Here is a 17896-nt window from a genome sequence, read left to right on the forward strand (position 1 = left end):
GGGCGGCACCCAGAGGGTGGTAGTGGATAGGTCCTTCTCAACCTGGAAGGACGTGGGCAGTGGGGTCCCCCAGGGCTCGGTCCTCAGGCCTGCACTGTTCAACATCTTCATCAGTGATTTGGACGAGGGGGTAAAAAGCACCCTGTTCAAATTTGCTCATGACACTAAGATGTGGGGGGACGTGGGCACACTGGAAGGATGCAATAGGCTACTATCAGACCTAGACAGGTTACAAGGGTGGGCGGATGAGAATAGGATGGGTTTCAACACAGACAAGTGCAAGGTGATGCACCTGGGGAGGAACAACCGGCACCATAGCTACAGGTTAGGGAACTCCCCTCTTGTCAGCACAGAGGCAGAAAGGGATCTGGGGGACATCATTGACTCCAAGATGAACATGGGCCGGCAGTGTGGGGAGGCAGTCAGGAAGGCCAACCGCACCTTGGCACAGATGCATCCCGAGCAGATCCAAAGAGGTGATCCTCCCCCTCTATGCGGCACTGGTCAGGCCTCAGCTGGAGTACTGCATCCAGTTCTGGGCACCACACTTCAAGAGGGATGTCGACAGCATGGAGAGGGTCCAGAGGAGGGCCACTCACATGATCAGGGGACAACAGGGCAGGCCCTATGAGGAGAGGCTACGGGACCTGAACCTGTTCAGCTTCCAAAAGAGAAGGCTGAGGGGGGATCTTGTGGCCTGTTATAAACTAGTCAGGGGGGGTCAGCAGGCATTGGGGGAGTCACTGTTCCCCCGAGCACTGCCAGGAGTGACCAGGAATAACGGTCACAAGCTGGCAGAGGGTAGGTTTAAGTTAGATATCAGGAGGCGCTACTTCACGGTCAGGGTGGCTAGGGTCTGGAACCAACTTCCAAGAGAAGTGGTGCAGGCTCCTACCCTGGGGGTGTTTAAGAGGAGGTTAGATGAACATCTTGCTGGGGTCATTTGATCCCAGTATTCTTTCCTGCCATGGCAGGGGTTCGGACTAGATGATCTGCTCAGGTCCCTTCCGACCCTAGAAACTATGAAACTGTGAAACCCAGTCCTCTGGTATCAAGCTCAAAATGGAACATAAACATAAGCAAGCTGCTTCAAAACAAAAAGTGTTCCTCAGTCAGGGTTAATATTGTTTTCAGGCCATACCTTCCTTGCAGCCTTCTCATCCTAGCTCCTCTGGGTGGCTTGGGTGCATTCCTGTCTTGTCTCTAATATCCCTTATCTCCCAGGAACAACTATCCCTGCAGTGAGCTTGTTCAGCCTCAGACCCTGGGCTTATGAACCCTGAAACCCCAGCTACACAGAGGGTTTCCACTTGGGGCTGATGGCCAGCCTGCTCTCCTCTGCTGCAGCAGCTGCAGATGCTTGCTGAAGCAGCCTGATGCTCTCCCCTTCTAATGTGACAAGGGCCATGGCCCCTGTTACATGTCGTCTATAGCTTGGTCCAACAGAGCTAACCGTAGTGGCAGTAGCAACACCCCAAGCATCCAGCTAACCTGGCCCACTCCAGCTCCTCCATAATGCCACCCAATGTCTCACCTGTCATGGCTTAAAAGGAAAAATATTCCTATAAGAGGCATCCAGAGCCTTGGAGTGGTATTTTTACAGTGCAGCCAGGATCCAGGTTTACTTCAGAATGGCAAGTCCCACCAAACTTGACAAGCTTCAACTACAGACCAATTGGAGTCATGCCTCGCTGGTTTCAATCTTCTCAGATTATTTCTTTGAGCCACCTGGTTCAGCCCTTTGGTTCTGTCTAGACCTTAGTCTTGTCTTGGTCTAATTACTCTGGATACTTACTTCAGCCCTAGGTTCCCTGATTCTGGCATGGGCTTCTTGGCAGCAGCTTCTCTGCTAAGTTTTAAGTCCCACAGTCTAAGTTCTGAACCCCTGGCCCACTGGACTCAAAGGCGTGTCCAGATGAGTGCACACGTGCCTCTTGCAGCATCTCAAACCAGTTTGAGATGCTGCAAGAGGCACACTGAGAACAAAAAAATGTTCCCTGCACTGCATATTTACAGCATGGGCTTTAAATTTGATACCATGATTTCCAGGTATCAAAAAAACCCACATGGAAAAAAGCAGGCCAGGGCACGGTTCCCCAGCATGTCCTGAGGCAAGATGGGCCTCAGACCTTGAAAGATGCTCTGGCATCTGGCCAGAGCATCTCTGTGGTGCCCCCTGCTGTCCTAACACACAGCGTTTGCATGTGTGTGGGGGGGAGTAGGGAGGGGCAAGCAGGAGTGGTGCAAGGCTGTGGCATGACCCGGGTGCTGTCCCTGGTAAGTAGGGAGTGGGGGTGGCAGGGATTGTGAGTGTGTGGGGGGTAGAGCTATAGATGTTTGAGGGGTTGTGGCTGTGGGGAGGGGTTGTGTGGGGATGGGGGGGCTGGTCAGGGCCACAGCCCCCCCTGCAGCAGCAGCAGCCATGGGGCCCATAAGGCCCACTGCAGCCAGAGCCCCCCAGTGGCACAGTGTGGCCCTGGCCACCTCAGACCCAGTGCCGCCTGTGCCACTTGTGGTGGGTCCATCCCAACACGGCGTAGCATGGTGTGGGGCTGTGCACCTTCAGACGGTCCCAGGCTGCTTGCAGGGACCACGTGTCATGCTGGGCTGGGTCCTGCCTCCATGGAATTGGCCTAGCCTGACAGCACACGGGGCCTGTGGAGGCAGGACCCAGCCTAGGTACAACACGTGGTCTCTGCAAGTGGTGACAGGCCCTGAGTGACAGCCTAAGTGGCCCAGGGCTTCCTGAAGGTGCACATCCCTGCACCATGCTGTGCTGGGCTGGACCTGCAACAATCAGCAGAGGTGGTGCCGCTGCTGAGGTCGCGGGGGCTGCTTCATGCCACTGGGGGCTCTGGCTGCAGTGGGCCCTAAGGGCCTGGTGGCCACTGCTGCTGCTGGGGAGGGTGGGGAATGTAGCCCCTGCAGAGGGGACTGTGGCCCTGCAGGAGGGCAGGGCTGTGGCCCTGTGTGGGACAAGAGATCCATTCCTCCTGAGCAGCCCCCCATGCAGCCTCCCCAGATAGCCCAGATGGCAGAGTAGGGGCATCCCATCCAGTTCTGGCAAGTATGCAGCCATAGGGCTGATGGTCCAAGGGGGCAGATGCTGTCGCAGGTGGCAGCAGATCACAGCCAGGCAGCAGCCCCCACTGCCAGACTGCTGCAGTGGGTAGAGGGTGCAGGGACCACACCAGCCTGTTGTGCCAGCTGCTTCACCAGTCCAGCTGGCACAACAGGTAGTGTCCCCCAGATACCAACTGGCCAGGCCTCAGAAGCTCTTGAGGGCAAGTAGCCCTGAGCTGTTCACCAGGGCAGATTTTTATATTGTTGGGGCCAGCACAGGTCAGGTTTTTATACTGCTGGAGCCAGCACAGGTGCTGGCTTCAGGCTCTAGCTTCCCCTGGCTGCAGATCTGGGAGGAGCTGGGCAGGATCATTTTCCTCTAAGTGGCACAACTTGTCCCACACCAAAGTGCATGTCCAGATATGTAGCAGCCTGGAGGTGGGATGCCAAGGGCCCCCCAGTCAGGTGGATAAGATGGGCTAGTGATATGTCCTCTGTCCACAGTGGCCCTGGGGACCCCTCCCAGGGATTGCACCCCACTCATGGACCCTTTTGAGGAGGAGGACAGGGAGGAGGAGGACCTTTTTGTTACTCTCAAGTCTCTGCTTTTGTATTTTTTCCTCCTCTTGATGACTCCTGCTGACTCTTCATCTGTGGTTATTGCTGATTAGCATCTCTGTGATTGTCATACTGTCCACGTTCTGCTTCATCAGTACATTCCAAGCTCATCACATGCACACCCTTACCAAAACAGGAATTTTAGGCCCCCTCTTTGGCCTTGTGTGCTAGTGCCACCTTATTTCATGTTATGGTACAGTGTGGTACATGCCTCCAGTCTCCCAGGATGTGCCCTTGTTGTGGCAGGGTTAGACAACCTGTCTGCTTCTGAAGGCTGAGAAAACTGTGAGACCCAGGCTTTTCAATTAACCCCTGGTGCCCATCCTGAACCATACATATACATATACATATACACTAATTGCCAAAAGCAAACCTTTAAATACCATTTTTAAGCCATCAATTATTAGCCTGACCATAATGAAAAACACAACTGGGTACTCCAGGTACAGGTTTCCCTTGCCAAGCATGGTTTTGAGTATCCATAGTTAATATTCTGTATACTATTTTGCCTACCATGGTATACAGTTTTGAGTAACCAGGATTTTCTGTGGTTACTCATAGGTGGAGGGAGGAAAAAAAATGGTGGGGGGTGGCTGAGGGTGCGCTTGCTCTCCCCTCAATTGGGAGAGTCTGCGGGGTAAGGGGCAGGAGAAGGGGAAAGGGCCGGGGGGAGGAGGGGAAGGGCTGCAGCAGCAAGGTGCAGATTCAGGGAGCAGAGGCTGAGCCCAGCTGCAGCCTGCCCATGACCCATACAAAGATTGGGGACCCACATGTCCACCCCACTCTTTGGCTTCCCAGTGCCACCTCACCTCTGGAGAAGCTGTTGGGCTCCGATTGCCCCATGCCCTGGCATGGCCAGGGCCATGTTCACAGTGAATCGGGCCCCAGCTGGGCTGGGTTGTGGGGCAATTGGAGCCCGGCAGCTGCTGCAGTGCCTGTGTGGGGGTGGGGAGCAAAGGAGGGAGCATGTGGACCCCCGATTTTTGCACAGTGCAGGGGTGGGCTGCAGCTGAGCTCAGCTTCTGCTCCCTGAGTCTGCACCTCATTGCTGCCTTGCTGCTGGAGCTGCCCTACCCACAGTGGCAGGGAACAGCAGACCCGCTCGCCACTGTGCCCTGCTTCCCTCCCCCGCAACCCAGCACAGCAGGGAGCAGGGAAACCACGTGGGGATCTCCTCGCCTGCCACTGCTCACCCCGTGTTGCCCCAGTGATACACCTGTGTGCAAGGCTGTACTGAGAGCAGCAGCCCTCCCCCTCTTCTGGATGAACCACCCATGACCCCATCCTACTCCCTGCTTGGGCCCCAAGTGCTGCCCAGTGGAGCAGCAGCCCCAGCCCTGCTCAGCTCCCTCCATACAGGGGCCTCAATCCCCCACTCCCCGCACTTACTGGCTCGTCCAGGGGTGTGGGTGGGCAGCTCCTGCTGCTGCCAGGCTCAGTTGGTCCCACAGCCTGGCCTGGCCAGGACTCCATTCAAGTCCCTAACCCCATTTTCCCCTGGTTTTACCAAGTGTGGTTTTGTCAACCATGGGAACTTCCAGGAACCTAACCCCTGTGGTTGGTGAGGGAAATGTGTATTCATGAAAAACAACCATATGAACTCAAAGCTTCACCATTCTGGGTTGACTCCACACTCAGAAAACTTCATACACCTGGGCTGTCCTTTACTATAACTCTAGGTCCTGTAGTGGCTTGCCTGGGAGCTCCTTATTCCCCTCTAGCCAGGGTCTAGAGTGACTCCACTGGCCTAAGGGCGAGCCTTTTAATACTAGAAAGTAGGGGTGTGTGAAATAGGTCGTATTTGATTTGGATTCGGCCTGAATTGGGGACAGTGATTTGAGTAGTTGATTCAGATCACTGTCCTGATTCGGTTCAACTGAATTTGAATCTGAAGATTCGATGCTGATTTGGAGAATCAGCGATTCGGCCATAGACACAGCTTTAAATGTTTTTTCTTCATACTTCGAGGTACCAGGCATGGCTTGGGAATGCTGCAATGGTGGGACAGATGGAGCGTCCCACAGGAACGTGGGGGCCCCCCCCGTGTGCTCGGTGGTGAACCTGGTGGTACTTCTGGTCCACTTCTGGGTCTGCTGCTGAGTGTGCAGGGCCCCCCCACCCATGCTGCCTCAACTTGGCAATCAGCTGCGGGGGGATCCCGGGTGCCCTCCAGACCCAGGAGTCATCAGTCACTGAGCTGGGGGTCAGAGTGTGGGGGTCCCCTGTGTGCTCCCTGGTGGACTCAGAAGTCCTTCTGGAAGTGCTTCTGGTCAACTTCCAGGTATGCTGTCGAGTGTGCTGGGGACCCCCCTGTGCTCCCGTGGGATAGTTTCATAGTTTCATAGTAGCTAGAGTCGGAAGGGACCTAGGTAGATCATCTAGTCCGACCCCCTGCCTTGGCAGGAAAGAGCACCGGGGTCAGATGACCCCGGCAAGGTGCTCATCTAACTTTCTTTTAAAAATCCCCAGGCTAGGAGCCTGCACCACTTCCCCTGGAAGCCGGTTCCAGGCCCTAGCCGCCCTGACTGTGAAGTAGCGCCTCCTAATAGCTAATCTAAACTTACCCTCCGCCAGCTTGTGACCGTTATTCCTGGTCACTCCTGGCAGCGCACGGGGGAACAGGGACTCCCCCAATACCTGCTGATCCCCCCTGACCAGTTTGTAGCAGGCCACAAGGTCCCCGCTTAACCTTCTCTTGTGGAGGCTAAACAGGTTCAGGTCCCGTAGCCTCTCCTCATAAGGCCTGCCCTGCTGACCCCTGATCATACGAGTGGCCCTCCTCTGAACTCTTTCCATATCGTCCACGTCCCTCTTGAAGTGTGGCGCCCAGAACTGGATGCAGTACTCCAGCTGCGGCCTGACCAGTGCCGCATAGAGGGGGAGGATCACCTCCCTGGACCTGCTCGAGATGCATTTGTGGATGCATGACAGGGTATGGTTGGCCTTCTTGACTGCCTCCCCACACTGCCGGCCCATGTTCATCGTGGAGTCAATGACGACTCCAAGATCCTTTTCTGTCTCCGTGCTGGCAAGAGGGGAGTTTCCCAACCTGTAAGTGTGGTGCCGGTTCTTCCTCCCCATGTGCAACACCTTGCACTTATCAGTGTTAAACCCCATCCTATTCTCATCCGCCCACCGTTGCAACCTTTCAAGGTCAGCTTGTAGCCTATTGCACCCTTCTAGTGCACCCACATCCCCCCACATCTTAGTGTCATCAGCAAACTTGAACAGGGTGCTTTCTACCCCCTCATCCAAGTCACTGATGAAGATGTTGAACAGTGCGGGCCCGAGGACCGAGCCCTGCAGAACCCCACTGCCCACGTCCTTCCAGGTCGAGAAGAACCCATCCACTACCACCCTCTGGGTGTGGCCCTCCAACCAGTTGGCGACCCATTTGACTGTGTGGGCATCGACACCACAGTCTCCCAGCTTTTTGATGAGGACAGGGTGAGAGACAGTGTCGAAAGCCTTCCGGAAGTCCAGAAAGACTACATCCACAGCAACCCCTGCGTCTAATGATTTGGTGACCTGATCGTAAAAGGCCACCAGGTTGGTCTGACAAGACCTGCCACTGATGAACCCATGTTGGTTGCCCCTGAGCATGCATTCCCCCGTAAGGCCCTCCTGGATGTGTGCCAGGATAATTTTTTCAAAGAGCTTACCCGGGATTGAGGTAAGACTAACTGGCCTGTAATTTCCCGGGTCCTCTTTTTTTCCCTTTTTAAAGATAGGGACCACATTGGCCCTCTTCCAGTCCTCCGGCACCTCACCAGAGCACCACGAGTGCTCATAGAGCCGCGCCAGGGGTCCCGCAATGACCTCGGCCAGTTCCTGTAGAACCCTAGGGTGAAGATCGTCCAGACCAGCAGACTTGAACACGTCCAGCCTCTCCAGAAGTACCCTAACTAACTCCTTGCTAACCCCTGGCCCAGGCGTGTCTCTCCCGGGGCCCGAGGGGGGCCCAGCAGGGAGGTGGCTGAACTGGTCCCTACTTAGGAAGACAGAGGCAAAGAAATCGTTAAATATGTTAGCTTTGTCGTCAGGCGTGACGACTAAGTTGCCCATCGTGTCCTGCAGGGGCCCCACATTACCCGGGACCCTCTTTTTACCCCCTATGTATTTGAAGAAGGACTTCTTATTGTCCTTAATCCGGGAAGCTAGTCCTATCTCCATCTCTGCCTTGGCCTTCCTGACTGCCCCCCTACATCCTCGGGTGACTGTAACATAGTCCTTCTTGGTGATGACCCCATCCCTCCATTGGGTGTATGCCTCCCTTTTAGCAAGGAGACATTCCCGGATGCTCCTAGTGAGCCATGGGGGTTTATGTGCCCTCCTGCTCCCTTTGACCCTTGTTGGGATTACCTCCCTTTGGGCATGGAGGATCGTCTCCTTAAGGAGCAACCACTCACCTTTGACATCTGGTTCCCTTCCCCTCTGGGTCCTCAGCGCTTCCCCAACGATCCTCCTTAGCTTGTTGAAGTCAGCTCTATCCACCCCAGCATCTCAGCATTCATGAGCTCCCTGGTACTTTGAGGTATGTAGAAAAAACATTTAAAGCTGTGTCTATGTCTGAATCATCAAATCTCTCTGAATCAATTCAGAGGATTCTGATTTGATTCAGAAAGATTAATAGGGTCTCCTGATGCGATTCAGATTCAGAGATTCAGCTGCTGAATTGGGCCAAATCTGTCAAATCGAATCAGTGACTGAAGCTTTGCACAGCCATGCTAGCAAGCCCTTCTCTTTCTGGCTAGCCAGACCTATTACTTGGCTTGAGCATAATGATTTCTCATTAGTCCCTTCAGCCCTGCCAGCTGCCTGCCCTTTGGCTGCAATCTCTGCTCAGTTTCAATCCACGTGTGGCAAGGCTACTGGAGATTGCAGGGACCTTGTCACTTTTCACCTTTTTGCTGCTTGCCACCCAGGGCTTCTCCCTAGTGGTATTGTTGTCTGCCCTTTCAGTTGTATTTTTCTTTCCTGAGCTCTTATCCCTTTGAGATGCAAAAACCCTGCTCTTAATGAGTCCTCAAGGTTTAGGTTTGTCTCACAGATCTCTTCCCATAACAGGGCAAGGCTTTCCTGTTACACCTGGATATTGAATCTGGCATTCAGCATCCTTGCAATGTTGACCCAGATCCACTAACTAGTACATTTCCAATAAGTTCATTACAATAATACCCAGGTACTATAATTAATACTGTAGTCATTTAATTCTCTCCACAAACTGGACCTTGGCCCTGCTGCCAGAAGGCACATAAGCATTGTGCCTAACTTTAAGCACATTGAATAATATAGTGCCACCATGCTTGAATGCTTAAAGTTAGGCATATGCTTATGTGTCTTCCTGAACTGAGCTCAAAGTCCTGTTTGTGGACAGAATTAGATCTGCAAGTGAAACTTCGCTGTCGTTGGAATTACTCCAGATTTATATAATAAATTTTGATCTCTAGCATAAATATTCTTAACTTGCAATGTGGAATTTTAAGGACTTCCTTTTATATATAAAGGCGTACCATTTTTCAGTTTATTTATTCACTCAAGAAGGTAAGCAAATTCACAAGTTCAAAAAAAAAGTTTTATTGATGGAGCTGAGAGCCTGCTGTTGCTTTTTAGTAAATTTTATCAAGAAGTTATGCACAGCAAAACTCTATAACTTGTTCTTTGATGTTTTGCCTGATAGAAAGTGTTGCGAACATATCTTAAAAGAGACCATAAAACAGTGTCCTTACCTTGGCCTTTAATTAGCCATTAATAGGCAGGGCACACTGTTTTACAGCACAGTAATGTAGTTCTTGAGTGAAAGATGTAATAGGCTGATTGCCAACTGCTATAGGTTATTTTGACCAGAACACGCTCAAAATGTTGCTGAATGAAACAAGATAAAATGCCTTTAATTTTTTTTTCAATAAATGTGCATGAGAAAATCAGAGGTGAAAACTGAATGGATAAAAAAAACAAAGCAAAATCTGTTATGCAAACATGCAGACACTGTGTGCAACTATGAACAGACCTTAAAATGAAAAACAATCCATTTACACCTCCTTTTTCAACACATGATCAAATACTAAGCCATATTTGTCCAGTATATGTTTGAGACACATCCCTGAACAGGGACAGTGCACTGTCCCAAGATGAGTACAAGGGATTGTTCTTCTGCAAGCCCTGCCAGGACTGTTTGATGGGCATGCTAAAGTGAGGATTATGCACAAGTATTTCCATTGTAGATAGCTGCAAAAGTGAGTAGCATGGCTTCTTGTGTGCTACTCAATCCCTGAGTGGCACACAAGAAGCCCATTCATATTTTTCTTTACAATATATAAAATACAAAGGCAGCTTATCGAGATGCCATAAGCAAGCATAACAAAAATGTGTTTCCCTTTTGTCTCAATAAAAATGTATTTATGGTGCAGTTCTCATGGGCTTTAGGATTTAGAAGACTTCAAAAAAGAAAATGTAATCCTAACATTTGAAAATTAGTAGTAATGCATAAATGTTCAAGAAATTGTATAAGTCAGTGGCCCACAGAGGCTGGAAAGCTAATATTAGATGCATTGCAAATCAATTACTTTAAATGAATCTTTGTAATTTCTGGAATTGCTGAATACTCCCAAATACAAAATGAGCTTTTGAAGGTGCTCATTTCCCAGAACTATTCTCAGGAGAGACTAAAGTTTTCATAAACTTAGCTTTAGAAATGTTGCTGCAGGCAATGAAATCTACACAAGATAACAAAGCCCAAGAGGTAAGTTGCCTTCTGGCAGACTATTAGAAAATGTTTTGTCAGCAAGTTATTCCATTCTTCAAAATAGTAGTAGTAGTAGTAGTTAATTGTAGCTATTTTGGTTATAAGCTAATATTTAAAGAAAGTCTCAGAGCCAGAGCATGCAAACCCTTGCAGGCACAAGTAATGTCACTTCTGTGATTCTAGATCTTGAGAATTTGATTTGGTATTTCCTATGTTAGTGAAGATATTGGGTCCGGGTTCTACAAATGCTTAACTGAGTATGACTTGATTCTCTATTGTGCCTGAGCTTTGCTCAGACAAAGTGGTGAGGAAGGGCTATTAGAGAGCCAGTGTGGCAGTGGAAGAGAGGGCACTGGGAAACGGATACTGGGAAACCTTGACATGCTTCTGGCATACCCAGTGTACTCTTCCTTTTCCATGAGAGAAAGTTCCAGGATAAGGAAGAGTAGGGATGGTGAAAGAAGCAGTGAAAATGCCTCTGGCAGAGATTTCCTCCACAGATTTTTTTCCTGTGGTGATATGGCTGATGTAGGTTCACTTGACATACCAAAGAATCCCATCTCCAGAAGCTGGAGATATCTGCACACAGGGAGTAAAACCTGGAAGATAAACAGGTGTAAACAAAGTTTTTATATTCCAAACCTACCTAAAAATTTTAATGCCATAGTGTGAAAAGAAGATTGAGTGCCAATGCATCTGTTCAGGAAACCTGATGAAAGAATAGAACATCTTGAAAGAAGATCTAAACAAACCATCTGCAATTTGGCAAGTAGCTGATTAGTAGATTACTACATTTCCATCATGCAGCTGGGAGAGAAACCTGACATCAGAAAGGGTGTCTTTATGTGTGCTTGGGGGGTGGGAGGGCAGAAAGCTTTATTGAGACCGGCTTTCGGAGAGGCACTCTAAAGTGCCTGCAGCAGCATGTGTATTCAGTGTCCTGCACTTCAAAATAGCAGCCCCCACTACCATTTTGATGCATGGAGATGCTAAATACACGTGACATGGAGGCTGCTGGAGTGTGCTAATTAGCACACTCCAGCAGACTTGATTAATCGAGCCTGCTGTGACACATGCTAATTAACATGCATCGGATCAGACATCTGGCATGTGCCAAAGAGGCTAGCTTTGGTACAGTAAATGAGTCTTACATATAGACTGGCTAACTACAAGTCTTCTAAGGACCTATAGGACTTGGAAAGTCAGCTGTTTACAAATTATGCCACAGAGTTCATAGATGTAGTGTTTCAAATTGTCAGAGCTTTGGTAACAGCTATCCAATAGTATTTCAAGTTGTTAGAACTGTGGAAACAACACTATTTGATAGTGGAAGCCCTGTGTGAAAACCTGATAAAAGAAGGTTAGGTTATAACTTTCTGTTGAATATTCTGTGTGTTCTGTATGAGCTGTGCATCTTGTATTTCCTTTATTGTTCCAGTAAATCATAGAATCCTAAAGATCATCTGTTCATTAAAAGAACTTTCTCTTCCCCATCCTTTGCCGCCCCCCCCCACAAGAATTATAAGCTTGTCACTACATAGCTGCCTGTTTTCAACATTCAAGAGACAGTGCATAGTGAAGAATATGCATCTGACAAGTAGCATAGAAGATCTACAGGCAAAATTAGGGTTTGCTCATGTAAGTTAAAAAATTGAATATGGCATAGAGTTTAACAGTACTTACTTACAATTATATTAAGAAATTAGATGGCATACTGTTAACTTCAGCCATTAAAATAATTATTCAACATGAGAAAAATGTGTAACAATTACGTTTAACCTTGGATTTGTCACAAGTTTTTTCACTTACAAATTATAATGACAGTATGCCTTTAAGAAAAATATGATAGAAAAGTTTCTTAACATGAAGTGTAACAGGATATTAAACAGGATATTTTTGTTTCCTTTAGAGGGTGATCACTGCAAGGTTCTGTTGCATTTGTTGCAAATTATGCTCTGGTCCCACATCCAAGCAGTTCAGTATTGTGCTGTGGGTACGTCTTTTCATAATCAGCTTTGTGATGGGTTATATATAGGATCTTCAGAAATTCAGTAAAGCTTTTCAACAGACTGGCGTGTCAGTCCTATTTTGGAGGAAGTTTTATACTGTACAGTTGAGGGAATGCATAGAACTCTAAACCGCAGGGATTTTAGAACCAAGTTCTGGAGATTAGATAGCTCTATTATGAAGTAATAGTAAAAGAATGTGCTGCAATTATAAATAACATCTCAGACACGAGCCAGTCACTGCACATTTATTTTAGACGCTGAGCAAAGACTAAAATGTTTCAGCTGATAAATTCTTTCTAAACCATGCAGTTTTCTGCTTAGCTAAAGTTTTGCGACTCTCTCTCATTAGTTCAGTTTGTATTCATACTATTCTGACTTTACAGATTTTTAGGACATATTATACAAAAAATAAATAATTAAACCACAGATGAACTGTCAAAAGGGAACATTCATATTTTAACGCAACATTAACATTTTGGTAATTAACATGGCAGTTAATGCTTTTAGCAGATGTAACAACATTAGACTTGTAAATTTTAATTAAAGTTAATGGTTCACGATAGCTGTAGGGATCAGGCATCCTCTCTGGATACTGAAAACATGTCTAATGTGATTAGAAATACTAATTGAAGAAAAAAGGACTGCAATAGTAATGACTGTACTTCTTTATTATCCAGCTAAATCATTACAAACCTTCAGCAATCTTTTAAGCTGTATTTTGTAGGAGGAAAACTAAAGAGTCAAATATTCTCCTTGAAGAAATAAAAGAGGGTCAGCAGAACACCAGAGAGACTTTCTATGAATTAAAAGGAAAAACATTAATTGTACACCCAGTCCTTTCTTATCCTCATGAGATGAAATTCCCAAGAAATGCTGCAAAGTTATTTGGTTACATTTTACTTCCCTTTTGGATTTAATTAGGAACTAATGCGTTAGCTTTAATTCCCTTGGAGGCTCTGAATTGAAATGGCAGGCACAGGAAGAGGACTGGCACAAGGGCTATGACTCAAGTGGATGTTTCTCAATTTTCATACAAGTTAAGAGATTGGTGGTGAGTTATTTTCATGGGTTGTTGGTACATGAAGCATTTTTAACAAGCATAGGGAAAAGATTATTTTTACTAGGGGTAATTGCAGACTTTTAGCTAGCTATAAAACATACTCACATTTTATTATAAAATGCCAACGATATTTTTCACATGCTTGTATTGTGTAATACAAATAAGGCTGGAGCCAAAGCCCAGTTAAGTCAATGGAAATATCCAGCAGTCCCTATTCAGGCAAAACTTCTGCAAAAATTAATGTCCTTTCCACTGATTCTGGTGGGGGTGGGTGATAGAAACTGAGCAGGGACATAAAACCCTATTTTAATGTTTGGGTTGTAATTGTTCTTTTTACATTACTTTATCTGGCTATGTCTGGTTGTCTTGTGTCTCCGTTTCTGTTGCCCCCTTCCTAACAGCATCTTTAATTATTTATTTGTGTTTTGGCAGAGAATGTGGCTCCTCACTAGTAGGCACATTAAAAGCAGATAGTAAGAGACAGACCCTTTTTTGAAAAGTTTATTATCTAAGAAAACTAAACAGAAAGGAGGTAGGAAAAAAAAAGTATTATCAATCCATTTTACTAGTGGGGAATGGAGGAACGCAAAGATTCAAAGTGAATGTCAAGGGCTATAGCTGTACAGGAGGGACAGGATAGGAAAGAGAGGTTGGGGCGTGGCACTCTATATTAAGGAGGAATACACATCTTCGTCAATTAGCAAGGAGTCAGGGGAGGGACACTCTGAAGTGCTTTGGGTTAGAGTAAAAGGCAGTCAAGGGGAAAGACTTAACGTTGGGAGTCTTCTACAGACCTCCCAACCAGGGAGAAGAGCTCGACCAGGAATTCTTGGGTCAGCTCACAGAGGTAGTGAAGGCTAAGGATGTGGTAGTCATGGGGGACATGAACTTCCCAGACATCTGCTGGGAAGAACAGTCAGCCAGGTCTGAACGCTCACGTAGGTTCTTGGCCAGAGTGCAGGACCTCCATCTAACCCAGGAGGTGCACAGCCCCACCAGGGAAGACACGTTCTTGGACATAGTGCTGGCCACGGGTGATGACCTGGTGAAGGGGCTGTGGGTGTTCGACCACCTGGGCGACAGCGATCATCGCCTGCTGGAATTCACCATCCAGTGCAAGGTGGCAAAGGCATGCAGTAAGGCAGTGGCCTTAGATTTTAGGAGGGCAGACTTCAACGAGCTAAGGAGGATAGTTGGAGAAGCGCTGAGGTCCCGGAGGGGAGGGGAGCCAGGTGTCCAAGCAGAGTGGTCGCTCCTTAAGGAGACAATCCTCCAAGCCCAAAGGAAGGTAATCCCAATGAGGATCAAAAGGGAGCAGGAGAACACACAAGCCTCCATGGCTCACCAAAAGCATCCAGGAATGTCTCCTTGCTAAAAGGGAGGCTTACACCCAATGGAAAGAAGGGGTCATCACCAGGGAGGACTATTCTGTAGTTGCTCGGGGATGTAGGGGGGTAGTTAGGAAGGCCAAGGCAGAGATGGAACTGGGACTGGCTTCCCAGATTAAGGACAATAAGAAGTCCTTTTTTAAATACATAGGGGGTAAAACAAAGGTCCCGGGTAATGTGGGGCCCTTGCAGGACGTGTTGGGAAATTTGGTGTCACACCAGCCAGCAAAGTTAACATGTTTAACGATTTCTTGGCCTCCGTCTTCCTAAGTAGGGACCAGAACAGCCACCTCCCTCCTGAGCCCCCCTCGGGCACCGGGGGAGGCACACCTGGGCAATGGGTTAGCGAGGATTTAGTTAGGGAGCTTCTGGAGGGGTTGGACGTAAGTCAGCCGGTCTGGATGATCTCCCCCCTAGAGTTCTAAAGGAACTGGCCGAGGTCATTGCAGGTCCCCTGGCATGGCTTTACGGGCACTCGTGGTGCTCTGGTGAGGTACCGGAGGACTGGAAGAGGCCCAGCGTGGTTCCCATCTTCAAAAAAGGCAGGAAGGAGGACCTGGGAAACTATAGGCCAGTTAGTCTTAGCTCGATCCTAGGCAAGCTGTTCGAGAAAATTATGCTGGCACACATGCAGGAGGGGCCAGCAGGGGACTGCATGCTTAGGGGCAACCAACATGGGTTCATCAGTGGCAGGTCCTGTCAGACCAACCTGGTGGCCTTTTACGATCAGATCACCAGATCATTAGATGCAGGGGTAGCAGTGGATATAGTCTTCCTGGACTTCCGGAAGGCTTTTGACACTGTCTCTCTCCCTGTTCTCATTAAGAAACTGGGGGGCTGTGGTGTAGACACCCACACAGTCAAATGGGTCGCCAACTGGCTGGAGGGCGGCACCCAGAGGGTGGTAGTGGATGGGTCCTTCTCAGCCTGGGAGGACGTGGGCAGTGAGGTTCTGCAGGGCTCAGTCCTCGGGCCCGCACTGTTCAACATCTTCATCAGTGATTTGGACGAGGGGGTAAAAAGCACCCTGTTCAAATTTGCTGATGACACTAAGATGTGGGGGGATGTGGGTACACTAGAAGGATGCAACAGGCTATAATCAGACCTAGACAGGTTACAAGGATGGGCGGATGAGAATAGGATGGGTTTCAACACAGACAAGTGCAAGGTGATGCACCTGGGGAGGAACAACTGGCACCATACCTACAGGTTAGGGAACTCCCCTCTTGTCAGCACGGAGGTGGAAAAAGATCTGGGGGACATCATTGACTCCAAGATGGACATGGGCCAGCAGTGTGGGGAGGCAGTCAGGAAGGCCAACCGCAGCTTGGCATGCATCCACAGATGCATGTCGAGCAGGTCCAAAGAGGTGATCCTCCCTCTCTCTATGCGGCACTGGTCAGGCCGCAGTTGGAGTACTGTGTCCAATTCTGGGCGCTGCACTTCAAGAGGGATGTCGACAGCATGGAGAGGGTCCAGAGGAGGGCCACTCATATAATCAGGGGACAACAGGGCAGGCCCTATGAGGAGAGGCTACAGGACCTGAACCTGTTCAGCCTCCAAAAGAGAAGGCTGAGGGGGGATCTTGTGGCCTGTTATAAACTAGTCAGGGGGGATCAGCAGGCATTGAGGGAGTCACTGTTCCCCCGAGCACCGCCAGGAGTGACCAGGAATAACGGTCACAAGCTGGCAGAGGGTAGGTTTAGGCTAGATATCAGGAGGCGCTACTTCATGGTCAGGGCGGCTAGGGTCTGGAACCAGCTTCCAAGAGAAGTGGTGCAGGCTCCTACCCTGGGGGTGTTTAAGAGGAGGTTAGATGAACATCTTGCTGGGGTCATTTGACCCCAGTATTCTTTCCTGCCCTGGCAGGGGGTCGGACTAGATGATCTGCTCAGGTCCCTTCCAACCCTAGAAACTATGAAACTATGAAAGTAACAAAAGAGGATTGTATAAAACTATTGGTTTAACAATTTCATTTTATTAACACATTTCTAGAAGTCCGACAATATATAGTGAGTGAATTTCATCTTGTGTGGAGAACTGACAAAATGCTCCACTTTAGTCCACATCAGCCCTTAAGACAGATCTTAAATGGACCTGAAGTGATACATGGGGCTTAGACTGGTTGTCTCCAGAGGAGTGAGTTTTGCCCAAACAGTAGGAAGTAATATACAGGGTGTTTATAAAGTCCCTTAATAATTTTGGATGTGCACATCATAGAAGCAAAATGTAAATGGTGATTGAAAGCTTGATTCATTATGTTTTAACACAATACAGCTCAAATTTCTAGACTTCAGCATAACCACCCTTTTTCATGATACAACATTCAATCCAATTTTCTAACTCATACAAAACATTTTCCAGTTGCTGCTGGAAATTTCATGAATTGCATTTGTGATCCTTAATCTATGCACAGCTTACACTATGCTAAAAAAACGTAATGAATTATGCTTTCAATCACTGTTTACAGTTTGCTTTTGTCATGTGTATATCCAAAGTTATTAAAGTTTAAAGTTGCATAAGGACTTTATAAATACCCTGTATTTTACAAATGGCTCATGTCAATTTTTTTGTCCAGTTCTAATACCTGGAGTAACATACTTGGTCACAACAGGAATTAATTTGATTCAATATCATTGTAACTTGTTCCTATACTTTTCACATTTATTGTCCTAAAATACAATTATGGTTGAAGACTATCTTACCCAACTTCACCATACCTCCATCATTTATATTTAATAAAATGCAAAACAGGATAAATGCTCTATAAAGGCCAGTGAAGGTGAGAGGGGTTGTCTCCATGGTTTTTCATTAGATTTTGGATTGGGGCCTAAAACTATCATCAGTGATAGCCTATGCATTTGGACTGAAATCCCAATTCCATTGAAGCTAACGAAAAAACTCCAACAAATTATCTTTGACCTCAATCTTCACAATTCATTGTGTGCTTGTAGCAGGGCACTAAGGTGCCTGCTACTGATAATGGTAACATGGGCTTAGCTGCCACTCAATA

The sequence above is a fragment of the Crocodylus siamensis genome, chromosome 5 (genome assembly GCF_052110815.1).
Source record: "Crocodylus siamensis isolate JL-2025a chromosome 5, ASM5211081v1, whole genome shotgun sequence".
Classification (NCBI taxonomy): Eukaryota; Metazoa; Chordata; order Crocodylia; family Crocodylidae; genus Crocodylus; species Crocodylus siamensis.